This window comes from Typopeltis vanoorti, chromosome 19 (assembly GCF_054136105.1).
Source record: "Typopeltis vanoorti isolate ZY-2024b chromosome 19, IOZ_Tvanoo_1.0, whole genome shotgun sequence".
Taxonomy (NCBI): domain Eukaryota; kingdom Metazoa; phylum Arthropoda; class Arachnida; order Uropygi; family Thelyphonidae; genus Typopeltis; species Typopeltis vanoorti.
The window spans coordinates 88,278,908-88,294,722 of NC_143567.1; the positions used below are offsets into that span (position 1 = coordinate 88,278,908).

Below are 15,815 nucleotides of genomic sequence, written 5' to 3' on the forward strand. Positions count from 1 at the left end.
GATACTGGCCTTAAATCATAACATTTGGTATTACTGTCTCTGATTGTGTGAGTTTTCAAGAGGGGAATCCCACTTGCCCATGCCAGAGGTTGACCAACTTTGGAACAGTAGGCTGAAGACTCTTTTGTCTGACTAGAATCAAATTTAAAACAGTATCTTTTTTTCAGGCAGCCATATATGGATGCAAACACCATTTCCACAGGCACATTTTAATTTTTATTTGTAAGTAATCAGTGGAGATGTGAATTCCCCCCCCCCCTCTTAAGAAGTAAATAAATCTGAAGCTAAATGTTACAGTACTACTTGCTACTCACTATACGTGAGCGCATAGGAACCAACGAAACAGTAATTTATTCAGCACAGTTTATCATAGTGAAATATGCTCTCTACCACCATCCCTCACTCCTCCTTTCCATTTCCCTATCTTGACTATTTTGGAATATATATCTGAGACTGTAACTACAATGTTTTGGTATTTTTCGGTACTAAGGTTCCAGTTAGGTCTCTTGTGATCTTAGTCCATAAGCTTTGGGTTTTTTTTTTTTTTTATCTACCCTCTGACATATAGGATTTCATGTACAAATGCCAATAGCAATATAACATGTGATATTTTAAGTCTTGAATATATAAAGTAAAATTTGAATCCTTTGTCACCTAGTTCTTTTCAGCAAAACAAATTTAAATATGAATGCAGGAACTTTGCCTCTCTTTTATTTTATTTATTTTTTTTTTCTTTTGAATATTAACATAAGTGTAAATCTAATTTTATATTGTGAATCATCTTTAATATTATCATGGATGAAATCATCAAAATTTTGTTATATATAGTAAAGACAGAGAAGAAAATGTGTGTTAAGTGTAATTTAAAGTGAACTTCAGCTGGTAAAGCATTCTGAATTTATTCTGAAATAGCAAGTGACTGCATTTTATGTAAAACCTCATGCTAGTTAACATGTGTGTTTGCAATTCCATTTTACGTTTCTCAAATAGTTATTATTGTTATTATTATTATGTATTATGGTATTATAGAAAATGATGGTACAACATGACAAAATTTCATGCCGGCTGGGGCGTTGCCCGGTTAAACAAGGCCCCCATTGTTTTCGCCAGAGAACCAGGATGAACAGCAAAAAGTCAGCTACTGGAACAAATCTTAAAGCACACCCCAACTCAACATCACCAGAGTTAAAGATCGGTACTATCAATGTAAGAAGCCTGAATGGCAAAGAAATGGAGCTAGCTGAAGAATTAGATAAGTACCAGATCGACATAATAGGGATGACTGAAACAAAAAAGACAAAAACTGGTGAGATCTTTCTGAACAATAAATACAAAATGTTATATTCATGAAATGACAATCATAGCCATAGTATTCAACACAAAATACAAGGCTAATCTTCCTGAATGGCTGGCAGTCTCAAGTAGAGTGATGGGGGGCAAATATCAGAATGTGGAATTGGACAATGAGACTTATTTGTGCCTATGGTGCCACAGAAGATTCTACTAAGGTAGAAGTGGAAGAATTTTTTGATGCTTTAGAAAAAGCAATTTACACAATGAAAAAAGAAAAGTTGGTCCTTGTTGAGGATCTAAATAGCAGAGTAGGAGATGATTGTCAGACATACAAAAATATTTTGGGAAAATTTGGAGAAAAGAGCAAAGCTAATAATAATGGCAAATACCTGTTGGATTTCTGCTCAGGACATGGACTGGTTATTACTAACACCATGTTCCAACATAGAAATGTCCACAAATTCACATGGAGAGAAGAAGCAAGGAATAAGAAAAGTCTCATTGACTATGTTATTGTTGATAGTGATGTTTTCTCCCTGATGCAGGACACCAGAATGTACAGAGTATTTGAAATTGGAAGCGATCACTATTTAGTCTTGAGCAGGATAAAATTGAATTTCATATTGAAAAGAATAACATGTAAGGAAGTTTTAAAGTGAATAAAAATTGAGCAGCTCTCAGATGTGAACTGTAGACTAAAATACACAAAGATTATTGAAGAAAAAATGAAAGCGTTTGAGAACAGGAACCAAACCTTGGAGAGTCAGTGGCAAGCCTTAAAAAAAAACCTGATTGATTCAGCCAGAGAGGCATGTGGTGAGGTTGTCTGCAAGGATAGAAAAATCAGAACTCCATGGTGGACACAAGAAGTTAAAGAGGCAGTGAAGGAAAAGAAGAAAGCATATCAAAAGTTCCTGGCAAATAAGTCAGCTTTTGCTCTTAGAGAATACAGAGACAAATGTAAGAAAGCTAAACAGTGTGTAAAACTAGCTAAACAAAAGTCATGGGAGGACTTTGGCAAGAACATAGAAAATAAATATCAAGAAGGTGGTAAGATACTCTGAAGGTTGTTGAAGCTTAGAAATGGAGGAAAGAGTGCTGTAAAAGGAGTTAGTGATGATAAAGGTGACATGAAAACAGGAGAAAAAGATATCCTTGAAGTATGGAGTAATTACTTCGAAAAATTGCTAAATGAAACAAGCAGTGATAGCACAGTGGTAAAATACACTCAACAGGCATACAATCAGGAATACATATTCATACTTGAAGTAGAAAAAGCCATCAAAGGTTTGAAATATGGAAAGGCAGCAGGAGTAGATGATATTCGACCAGAAATGCCGAAGTATGGCGGTATAAAAGTCTTACAGTGGCTTCACTGCATAGTTCAGAAAGCCTTGACAGAGGGACGAATTTCCGGTGATTGGAGTAGAGCTCTAATAGTACCCATATATAAAAAAGGAAATAAAACTGAATGTGAGAATTACAGAGGTACAGTCATGCCCCGACTTACGTGAATCTGGAGTTACGCAGTTTCTTATACGTACGTATTCCCATCCTTCTTCACGCCTCACCACTAGTCGTATCTTTCCGCCGCCGACTGCATTCCCCAGTGTCGCACATGCTGTGAACAAGCACTAACATGTTTCGTGCGGCTTCCATTCATACACTATTTTTATAGTCTACAAACCTTGTGATTGTTTAATGTTATGTTCTTGATAAAAAAATTTTATCGAATAAAAAATAATAATGTCATCCAAAAGAAGCAAATTTAATTCTTCTAACAGCTAGCAAGAAAAGAAAAACATTGACTTTGGAAGCAAAACTCAACATCATTAAGGATTTTGATGGCAGAATGAAAAATTTGTGAGCTAGCAAAGAAGTTCGATCTACAGTAAGAACAATCATAAAAGAAAGGTTTACAGATTTTGGAGGACACAGATTCTAACGAGGAATGAATTGTAGCCACAAGGCAAGGAATAAAAAAATTATTAGCTTGCTATGAAGAAATTTTGCGTGACAAGAAAAAGACATTATGCCATCGGATGAATCTATTAGATTTTATGAAACCATCGACATCGAAATAACTTTCTTTTGTTTTATGTACGAAAAACTACAATTATGATTATATTTCTTAAAAATTATAGATGTTTTTGTAAACCTTTGGTCCCAATTGTATGTTTGTATATATAAATTACATGCAAAATTATACCCCGAGTTACGCGAATTCGACTTACGTGCTTTTTGTTGGTCCCACCTACTGCGTAACTTCGGGGTATGACTGTATTTCCGTGTTGAGTGTCCCTGGCAAGATCTATGCAAGTATACTTGAAAAACAGTTGAGAAGAATTGTGGAAGAAAAGCTTGGTGAAGAACAAGCTGGATTCAGGCCAAATAGAGGCTGTCAGGATCAGATCTTCACTTTACGACAAATATTTGAGAAAGCATGGGAATATAACAAAGATCTGTATTTAAGTTTTGTCGATCTGGAAAAGGCATATGACAAGGTGCCAAGAGAGAAGCTATTCAATACGCTACAGTTATATGGTGTCAATGGGGCATTATATCAAGCAATATTTAGTCTTTATTTGAGTTGCAAGTCAGCAGTTAGAATTGAAGGAAGTAGAGGAAGATGGTTTAATGTTAAATCTGGTGTGAGACAAGGATGTACATTATCCCCTCTGTTATTCATTATCTATATGGATCACATTATGAAGGAAAGTGGTATTAAACATGATATCAGAATTGAGATGTTAATGTCAGGTCTTTGCTTTATACGATTGATGTTATACTTCTAAATAAATCTGCTACAAGTTTGCAAGATTCCCTGACTAAATTGAATAACTGCTGTAATAGATATGGTATGAAGGTCAGCATTAAAAAGACAAAGACAATAAAAATAGGTAGAATTGTTGACAATGTCAACTGTGGAACAAGTAAAACATTTCAGCTACTTAGGCACGATTTTTAGTGAAGATGGTAAATTAAATATGGAAATAGACAACAGAATCAACAAAGTGGATATGGTAGGAAGTCAACTGAATAAATTCATATGGAATAAGAGAGAAATTAATGAAAACACTAAATTAGCCGTATACAAGACTGTGTTCAAACCAGTTTTAACTTAACTTATGGATTTGAGAGCTGGGTCAGAAGTAAAACACTTGACCAAAGACTAGAGACCGCAGATATGAGAGTCCTGAAAAAGATTAGAGGCATGAACAGATGGCATCAATGGCAATGTCATATTAAAAACGAGGATATTAGGAAAGAACTTGAAATTTTCAGCATCCAGGAATGCGTTAGCAGAGCTAACCTCAGGTGGTATGGTCACTTAAACAGAATGGGCGAGGAAAGATTAGTCAAACAAGTGTTCTCTGCCAGGTTGGTAGGAAAATGACCCAAAGGAAGACCAAGATATAGGTGGATTGATACAGTACAAAGTGCCTTAGACGACAGAAATATAAGATCTGATAATGTTGGAGTTTTGATAAGTAACAGGCTGATTTGGAGGAAAATTGTAGATAGGAAGTTAGTAATGATGTAAATTTTTCATGTAGTACTATCATATCCTGTACACCCCTTGAGGGTACATGTCAGGAATTTGATTTGATGATGATGATGATGATGATGTATTATGGTTTAAATTTAGTTATAGAAGTAAGAAATAGGAGATTCGGATTTTACATACACAATTTATGACATGTATTCTATTAATGCACAAAGAAGAATTAGTGATCAAATTTCAAAATGTTATAATAGTTTAAATTGATGTCAAAATATTTGTAATGAAAACTAAATATGATTTGTCTCATGAAAAAGAAAAATAGCCTTAAAAATAAATTAAACTTTATATTATATTCCACAATGCAAGAAAGGTATTTAGCACATCCCAGCTGGCTTGGCATATGTTAAAGCCTTCTCAGTAAGAAAGTGAGTTTAGAATATTTATGTTCATTTGAATCATATATTTGGGTGGTTGGCGAGGATATGAGGACTAGAATTTTTGCTTGGAGAGTGATGAAGGAGCAAAATGAGTTGCCAAAAGGTAGTCACAAAATATGTTTTGTCAGTGAATGAGTAAACAGATGTATGATAGATATTGTGTGAATAGCAGTTGTTGCGGTTCTCGTACAGTGAAACTTTGAACCCTATGGAGATTCTCATGCAGTAATAAGAAGAATGATAATAATGTGTTTTACTCTCAGTCAGATTTTTACCTTATAAAATAGGGAAATATGCAGGGGAATACATGTAATTAACAGACATAATATACTGGCCTCATAGGCTTTGTTGGTTTGGCCATAATTTCAACCAAGGACAAAAGTGTGGGTAACAGAATATAAGAATGCTACTAATATTTTGTAGTATGTAATGTGTGTATATATATATATAGAGAGAGAGGGAGAAGGGGGGAGGGAGAGTTTATGCTATGCCATTCCATACTTGTCAAATTAGCAAGTGCTGTTTATTTAACAGAAAAGGTACCTTTTCCACAGCGAGTCTTGTGACTCCATAGAGATTTAAAAAAAAAAAAAAAGATATAAATATATCTATATAAATAATAAAAAATAATAAAAAAAAACATTAAAAATAATAATAATAATTACATAGGCAAACTGGATAATAGATTCAACATTATTTCAAAGCTGAATGGCTGTAGAAACTATGAAGTTTTGTAAAATTGACCAGAGAGCTTATGAGAATACAATCCTCGGCATCGGAGTTTACTTAGCTTGCATTACTTAAAAGACGAGTGATGCTCGTATATTTGCCTTTTATTAGTGCATTTTTTTAAAGGTTCACTGGCCTGACAGCTTTTTTTAGTTGAAAATAATAATAATGATAATTTTACCATTTAAGTGATTGATTACTGATAACTGGAATTATAGCAAGAATACATCCATGTGAGTAATTCATAATCATGAAACTAGACAGGCATGTGTTTAAAATAAATAAATAATTCATGTACCGTATTTTTCGATAGATAACGTGCACCCCCACCATTTTCATCACTTCTTTTGCTGTATAGATAACCCGCATGCGCCAACTAGCGGTAGATTTAGGAAGTACAGACAGAGAACGGAGGAATTCTTTATAAACACGTGCATTGTTAGTAGCAGTGGTTGACATGGAAGACAGAAGTACTTCTCGGAGAAAATCCTACACAGTGCAGTTCAAGCTTGAAGAGCTAGAAGTAGCAAAGGAAAAAGGGAATTGCGAAGCTGGTAGATTGTTCAGTGTTGGAGAAAGTAGTGTTCGTGAATGGCAAAAGGCTGAAACAGTCCTGAAATGTTTACATATGAGGAAACGTGCTATGAGGTTTAGTCGGTGCTTGTGGCCAACCATAGGAAAAAAACTGTTTGATTGGGTTGGTGAAAGAGCTAAAGGTATGAGAATATCTACTGTCCATGTGTTGTAGAAATCGAAAAAAATTGCACAAAACAATAATATAAGGGATTTCAAGGCCTACCAATCTTGGGTTTTTGGATTTATGAAGAGAAACAATTTAAGTGTGCACTCCTCCACTAGTGTTGGAGGAGTGTGCACTGGGAAGCGAAAGTAGCTAAATTTCGTTTGGAGAGAAAACTTGTGTGGGGTTGATGCTTGTCACTTTGGGAATATGGATGAGGTTCCCATAAGTTTTGACATGCCTAGTTCCAGGACTGTGAATCTGAAGGGAGCAAAAGAGGTTTCAGTTGCTACAACAGGGCACGAAAGGTCTAATTTTACTGTTGTTCTCTGCATAACTGCAGATGGTTCCAAACTGCCACCGATGGTGATTTTCAAAAGAATGACTGTTCCAAAAGGTTGTGATTCCAACGATATTATTGTTACTGCTAATGATAAAGGTTGGATAAGTTCTGAGGTTATGAAATTTTGGTTGGAGAATGTGTGGCGAAAGAGAAAAATGGCATTTTTCAACCCAAAATCTTTGTTAGTGTTGGATTCGTTGTAGGGCATATACATACACGACAGCAGAAGTTAAAACAATTGTAAGTATTCCGAATTGGCCGTCATTCCAGGTGGTTTAACAAAAAAAAACTCCAACCCCTTGATCTTGCAGTAAATAAACCATTCAAAGACAATTTGCGGGCGAAGTGGGAAGACTGGATGATGAATGGCATCCATGAATATATAACAAAACAGGGCAGATGAAAACAACGTCATATAAAGATATAGTTACATGAATTGTAGAAAGTTGGGCTGCTGTAAGTGAAAACTGTGTTAGAAATGGTTTCATTAAAGCACAAGGGAATGCAGTGGTGTCCGGTGACAATGATTATGAAGCTGAAGAAATACGAAACGAAATTTTTAACGCAATTGATTCTTTCAATATTGAGTCTGATGAAGAATTTTTTGGATTTGAATAGTGTAATGTTCAATAAATATTAAGTAATACTTCTACCTTAGTTTTGTTATTACATTTGATTTACCTCTCATACCTTTCAAATGCATACCATGCATGTTAATTTTTAACGAATTTAGACTTTTTTGTATAGATAACGCGCGTGTTATCTATTGAAAAATACGGTATTTAGAAAGAAAAAAAATCCACATTATATACAGTAAATTATATATAGCCCATATGTGGGTAGCTGAGTGAATAGTGCTATTTCTTCCCATACAGTAGGGGAATGAATCCTTATGTGGGTATGAGACCACCATCCTGCTTACTAGAGGCATGAAATAACTTGAAATAAAAGTTAAAGTTCAAAAAAGGTTTGGTGTTTAAAGCAGGATTTCTGGATTATTAATCCTTGGGGGTGAGGGGAATAAAGAAATCAGAATAATTAATTTTGTTAATATGTTATATATTCTGTTAAAAACTCAACAAGAATTTTTGAAGCAAATATTGCTTCAAAATATAGCTATGATTAATTTCTTTCTCCTAAATGCAGTGCTTTTTTTTTAGGATGGTACATAATACTATGCTATACTAGCACCTTTATTAACAGTGACACATGATGTGTGGATTGCATATGTAGGTAATGTTATACTACATATTTTCTACTATGTAGTATAACATTACCTACATATTTTCTACTGTTTCACAAAATGAATATAAATATCATTCTCAAAGAAATGTGTCTTATGGGCATATCATTCAAATATAAGTAGGAGAAAAATATACAAAACATTTTTAATTGCAATAATTCTAAGGTGAAATTATTGCAATTAAAAATTAAAATAGAGAATAAAGGTAGATGAGTTAAGAGATATTAAATATATTGCAAGATCTTGATTCAGATATGGCACCAGATGGAATATTGACTGAAGGAATGTCCAGAAGAGTTGGCAGTGTCTCTGGTTGTTCAACCTGAATCTTAGCATGTGGATGATTCCTGATGAGTGAAACGAAAGAATTATAGACTAGTCAATATCTCTAGTGTGGTTATCAGAGTATTGGATAGGCCATTCAGGAATCACATCCCAAAGGTGGGTAGACAGCAATGGGCCTATAATTGTAGATCTTGCTTTAGCAATTTGTTCATGTTTTGTAATAGCAGAGTTGGATAAGAGAAATTGATGTATCATGATATTTTGGGATTTTGCTAATGTGCTTTACAAGATTCCACTAGAGGTTATTATATAAACACAAAGGGATGTGTATGCAAAATAAATTTGACATGGATAGGAGAGTGCCAAAATGACATCTGCATACATTAGAAAGTGATATATGGTGATGCTGAGAATCAGTGAACCAGTGATCTCCCACAAGGTTCTATACTTGAGACATTGTTGTTAAACTTGTATGTTAATGATATTGGAAATGGTCTAGAGCATGATAACTAGTTATTTGCCAATGATGCTAATTTGTGGAAAGTGATAAGGAACAGTTGTAGCAAGTTTTTTCACTTTGTTGCAAATACAGTTTACTTTGTAATCATCTGAAAAACTCCCTAAACTGTGAGATTATTTTAATAATATGGATACACCAGTTTCCTATTTGTGTTTGGAAATATGACTTTTTCCATTTATTTAGTTGTTAGTTCATGGCTCTAGCCTCTATTGAAAAGACCTCAGTAAAGGTCAAAACTTATCAGGATAGTGATCCTTCCCATAATGCATGGCAGTATATATATCCAAAGGTAAGTGTCCTGTTCATTATATGGGATACTAGGACAATTTGATATAGTCATCTGCCTTTATATGAGTAGAATACTGCGATGTTACTTCACATGTTCATGCTTGGGGAAAAGGATAAAAACAAGAAACACGGTTTCTTGTTAAGTTTTTTTTTTTTTTTCCCACTAGGTGACAAGTGTTAAATATCAGCCATCATGAGGGATGCACCAAGATAAGTTAATTTATATTTATTGTGTGATGATATTGTGTAATTTTTAGATTGAGTGTTGCTGTGTCATATTTGTATGTGGAATGCAGCATTTAGTTAAATTTCTTTGGCAGTATTATTTTAAATTCATTGTTTCTTGTTAGTGCTCTGGTACAAAATGGCAGTGAAAAGCAGGTCGTTGCGTAGGTCAGTGCAAAATATAAAGTGAATGGCATGATTTTTCAAGAATAGTATGTATTCATTGGAAGATGCTGAGGATGTTTGTGGAGTGGCTGAATAAGATAAAAAAAAGAGTGAGTGTGGGTATGCAGGAAGTGCAATGTGCTGATGAACCACAGGGCTTGTTTGAATCTGAGTAGGGAACATGCATCAGAAGTGAAATGTTTGTAGAAAGTATTTTTAACTTGGGTATAGTTACAGGGTGTTCGGGATAAATTTGACATATTTATAATTAATTATATTTTTCCGTAAGTTACATGTATTAACACACACTTCTCTTCATTTAAAAGTTTGGACCCTTCTTCATTCATATACAAGATGTCAGAAAGGATGGATAGCTGGAACCCACCTGAATCATGGAAGAGAATAACTTGTATCATGATGATTCGTGCCCGCCATCAAAATAAGGATATTACGACTGCTGCCCAATGCTCCCTGAATACAGTAAAAACAATCAGGCATGAACTAGAGACTTGCAATGGTGACTACGAGGATGTAGCAAGAAGAAAGATCCCTAGCAGACGATCTGATTGCGTTCGTACAGCAGAATTCCTCGCAAATCTGCAGGAACAGGTGTTGAAGAACCCTGGCATTGGAATTCGGGCTTTGTTCGTGGAGTTGCTAACTGTAGTCAAGCCCTGGATAACAAGGGTAGCCAATGGTAGGCCGTATGTATGGCAGCAGGATTCGGCCCCTTGCCACACCTCTGGGAAAAGTCAAAAATGGTTGTCTGAAAATTTCTACGACTTCACCAGTCCAAATGTTTGGCCTCCAAACTCCCCAGACCTTAACCCCATGGATTATTTTGTATGGGGCGCAGTTGAAAAAGACACCAATCGCACTTCCAGTAATACAAAAGCCCAGTTAATGGATAAAATTAAAATAGTTTTTGCGGCCCTTCCCAGGGAGACTGTAGCATCAGCTTGTTCGGGGTTCCGAAGCAGAATTGAAGCTGTGATCGATGCTAATGGTGGTTATTTTGAGTAAATCTTGTTGATAGTATTGTAATTAACTCTGCCTGTAATGTTTTTTTGTCAATTCATTAAATTTAATAGATACAAAGAAGATTTTCTTTTTCCTTACGAAACTGTCAAATTTATCCCGAACACCCTGTATGTTAAAGATACCAAGCAATTTTAAACCTGGTTTTACTCCATTTTTTCCAAGTAAGCAAACAGACAATGTCAAGTTTGTGCCTGCAATTTATGCAAGACTAGCTGATCCCACAGGTTGTGCAAGACCAAGGCAACTCGTGGTAAAAGTGGAGCAAGCTCTGATCACTAATCACTCCTAGATGAGTCTTTGACTCCATGAGGTCTTGTTTAATAATAATAATAATAATCTTAATATTTACCCTTAATGCCAAAACACATCTCCAAGAAGGGGATGTATGATGTTTTGTATTAAAGGCAAGGGGCCACTACCCAGACCGGTTTCGACCTTTATTGAGGTCTCATCAGTGGGAGCCAGGCTAGAAATACCAAGATTTAGTAATGCAGAGCTTGTAAGTATTTTATCACAGTTTAAAATTGCTTGGTATCTTTGACATAAGTGAAATGTTTGTTCAAATGTTATGAAAGCATGTGAAATTGATGATGAAAAAAGAGTGCAGTTGACAATAAAGTATGCAACAGTGAAAAAACAGTGCAGTTAATGGTAAGATGGCAAGCAGGGGTGGTGGTGAAAAGTTTGTGTGGCTGATGGTAAGATAGTGAGACTGAATGGTAGTGAAAAAATGATGAAAGATTTGAAAGCCAAGTTGGTGAAAATGAGGCAAGAGATGAAGCGGATGCAGAGTGAAATGAAGAGAATTGTAGAATGGCAGAGTGAAGGAGATGGAAGCGAATGATGTTTTGGTATGAAAGAGGTAACTAAAGGCTCATGAGTGGTGTATGGGGATTCAATTATTAGAGATGGTGAAACCTAGAAGATTCACTAGGTTTGTTTTTTGAGAGATAAAATAAGTAGAGTGATCGAAGTGTTGAATGTGAGGATTAAGCGAGCATAAGAGTTGATAATGAAAGTAGGAACAAATGACTTAACTGTGAACAAGGAGAATGTAAGACTGGATATCTTGAGGTTGTTGAGAAGCATAAAAGATAATAGTGTGACAGGAAAGATATTCAGTTTATTACCCATGTATGACAGTGATGAGTGAAGGCAGAGAGCAAAGATTATGAATATGCTAACAGAAATGTGTGAAGAGAAAAGAGTGCAGTTTGTTAATGTGTGAAATATAGTTGAAGGATGAATAGAATGTATAAGAACTGGATTCTTTCTTTATCATTCTGTGTATTTCTATACCATTTCTATATCATTCTGTAAATACAGAATTTGACTGTATTTGAATGGAATAAGGGAGAGTAATGACTGTAGAAAATGTATCTGAGTAAGTAAAGGAGCAGAAGAGTAAGGAAGGAGGGATTAAAATGGTGCTTTTGAATGGAGAAGTGGGAAGAATGAGTGTAGAGAATAAGAGAACTGTGCAAACAAATGGGGAAACGTAGGCACTCTAGATGTACAGAGAACACTGTGTGTGAAAGGGAGATTCTCAAAGGGGGAAGTGAATGTACAAGTATCCTTTGTACATTCACTTCCCCCTTTGAATGTACAAGGGATACTTGTACATTCACTTCCCCCTTTGAGAATGTACAAGTATCCCTTGTACATTCCCCCTTTGTGTGAAAGGGAGATTCTCAAAGGGGGAAGTGAATGTACAAGTATCCCTTGTTTAGCATGATTTTGCTTAATGCGGATTTGATTATCGCGGCGAAATTAATTGTGGCAATCCCTTGGTATACATGGCAAGAATTTTGATTAACTCGGCTTTAACCCTGAGGAGCTCGCAGCTGATCTGACAGATACAAGCAAAATGTTTAATATAAATATTCTTACACAATTCATTATAGCTTGGAGTTCATGAGTAGCTGTGCATTCACATGTTACGAGTGATATTCTGCACTGTCAGTTTGGTTTAACACATGTTATGTAAAGGTTTGTGATATTTGACAGTAAACTGTATCTGAGAGATACCGCGACCTCCGATGTCAGTATAGTTTATTTTATTTTTTTTATTTATTTATTCTTTGTTCAATAATTTTTAGATTGTAACTGAAAATAAATAAACCATCATGTATTACAATAGATAGCCAAAGACTTATTTATCATACATGTCCTCTAGGAGATGCGCTTTACATTTATGGAAAATACTAAGGAAAGTGATCTGGAGCTTACTCCACCTTTAGTATGAGTTTCCCATAAGATTATTTATGCTTGCATCTGCCGAAACTTTTAGTTTCTATGTATTCGGCACAAAATTCTAGTAGTTTCTCTATTCGACTTTGAAATAATATTGGATTCAATATCCACTTAATTTGTACCATCATGTATTATATTTGCAGTGTTTTTCTTTATGTTTTATTGCTTTTTTGCCGAAGTATGGAGAGTCATTTTGCTTGTTATCATAGAATTTATGCTGATAAGAAAAAAATCTAAAACTGCTCAAACGATTCTTGATAATTTCTTTTGATAAAAAAAATTGCAGTAAATAATGTAGGTACAAGCATTTATTAAACATTTACTTTGCATTCATTTTTTATCTTTCCTAAAAGAGTACCATATAAAATGAATTATTAATACAGTAATTGATCATGGATGCATTGTAATTTTTAACATTGATTATTAGATTTGATTAACGCGATTTTGATATACGCGGTAACATTGAGGGATTAATTAACCCTTTAATCAAGGGATACCTGTATGTGTAGAAAGGAATGGGATTGCCCAAGATGTAAGTGGAGCAGATGGGTTTGAAGTTTCTGGGATGGGTAAGGAAAAAGAAATGGCTCCAGGAAGGCATGCAGAAGGCACATCTAATAAGTGGTATCAGCAAAACTTTTTATAGATCCAGAAATTACGTTTTGTTTGTATATGAATGCTAGAAGTATCAGAAACAAGAAGAATCAAATTGTTCCTTTCATCATTCCTTTCCACTGTTCAACCAAGTGAAAACATTCATTGACTTCGTTCTCTCAAAAATTGTTGGAATAAGTAAGACATAGTTGGATGAGAATGACATTCTGAGAGGAAGAGACAGAAGGGTATGATGGTTTTAGTGAAGAGAGAAATGCTATAAACAGAGGAGTTACAACCATGCAAGGTAGAGATGAAATATATGAATAGTGGCAGTGGTTTTGAGACAATATGGTGTGAGATAAAGGTGAATACTTAAGTCAGATGTTGGTATAGACCTGGTAATGTGGCAGGCAGCAACCACAAAATGTATAAGCAAATAGGTAAAGGATGATCATTACGGGTGATTTTAATTTTGGTAGTATAGATTGGGATGACGAGATAGCAACTGGAAGTAAAGAAAATGAGTTTCTTGAGTTTTTAAGGGACAGTTATTCTTAGGCAGTATGTAACAGAGGAAACATAAGAATTGAGGATCTTGAATTTGATCATCTCATCAGAGGATGTTATTTTAAATCATGTGTCCAATCTTCCTCCAGTTAGTGAAAGTGATCATGAAGTGATTACCTGGGTCATTGCCAGCCATGAGAGGACTTCTTTGAGGAAAAGGTATATGTGGAACTATAAGCCTGGTGATTATGAGAAGCTCAGGAAACAGCTTGCAGCTGTAGCATGAATGAACAGTTGGGCGGAAAGGAGATCAGTGTTGCTTTTGTGCTGTTCAAGAACTATCTAGTAGAAGCAATGTCTGAATGTATCCCAAGTGTCAAAATGTTAAATAAAATAGGTATGAAATGGATGAATGAGGAAGAAGGTAGTATGGAAACCACATAAGATGACTGGTAATAATCAGTACCATGAAGAGTACAAAGAACAGGCAAAGAAGGTGACTCATTTGGTAAGGATAGCAAAAGTGCAGTATGAGCAACAGTTTGCTAATGAAGCAAAAAATAAATTGAAAAAAAAAAACAAGCGAGTTCTTTCGACATTAGTCAGTAGAAAAAAGAACAATTATGGTAGGATGACATTGATTGGAGAAAATGATATAACTATTGCGAAGGATATAAAGATATTAAATGAGTAGTTCATAAAGGTCTTTCATCCTTATTATCATGTAGAGTTTGAGAGCAGTGGAAGAGGAGGAGAGACTGACTGAGTGAGCGAGCAAGAGGTATATGTGGAATTAAGTAACCTTATTGTTAATAAGGCTGTAGGACTTGGTGATATATCTCCATGTATTTTGAAGAAATGTGCCAGGGAGTTGACCTCTGCCTTAGTATACTTATTTAAAATGAGTTTTAAGTTGGGTCAAGTTAGAAAGGATCGTTGGAATAAGTAAGACATAGTTGGATGAGAATGACATTCTGACAGGAAGAGACAGAAGAGTATGATGGTTTTAGTGAAGAGAGAAATGCTATAAACAGAGGAGTTACAACCATGCAAGGTAGAGATGAAATGTATGAATAGTGGCAGTGGGTTTGAGACAGTATGGTGTGAGATAAAGGTGAATACAATGAAATACTTAAGTCAGATGGTGGTATAGACCTGGTAATGTGGAAGGCGGCAACCACAAAATGTATAAGCAAATTAGCCAAGCAAATAGGAAAAGGATGATCATTACGGGTGATTTTAATTTTGGTAATATAGATTGGGATGATGAGATAGCAATTGGAAGTAAACAAAATGAGTTTTTGAGGGACATTTATTCTCAGGCAGTATGTAACAGAGGAAACATAAGAATTAAGGGTCTTGGATTTCATTATCTCATCAGAGGATGTTATTTTAAATCAGGTGTTCAATCTTCCTCCATTTAGTGAGCGTGATCATGAAGTGATTACCTGGGTCATTGCCAGCCATGAGAGGACTTCTTTGAGGAAAAGGTATATGTGGAACTATAAGCCTGGTGATTATGAGAAGCTCAGGAAACAGCTTGCAGCTGTAGCATGAATGAACAGTTGGGTGGAAAGGAGATCAGTGTTGCTTGGGTGCTGTTCAAGAACTATCTAGTAAAAGCAATGTCTAAATGTATCCCAAG

General features: G+C 35.3%; 1 protein-coding gene across 5 annotated transcripts in view; it reads left to right on the plus strand.

The window, feature by feature from the left end:
- Positions 1-15,815, plus strand: part of LOC150096319 (nuclear factor NF-kappa-B p105 subunit-like) — a 378,899-nt gene that overhangs the window by 326,258 nt on the left and 36,826 nt on the right. The gene's annotated exons all lie outside the window — the stretch shown is intronic.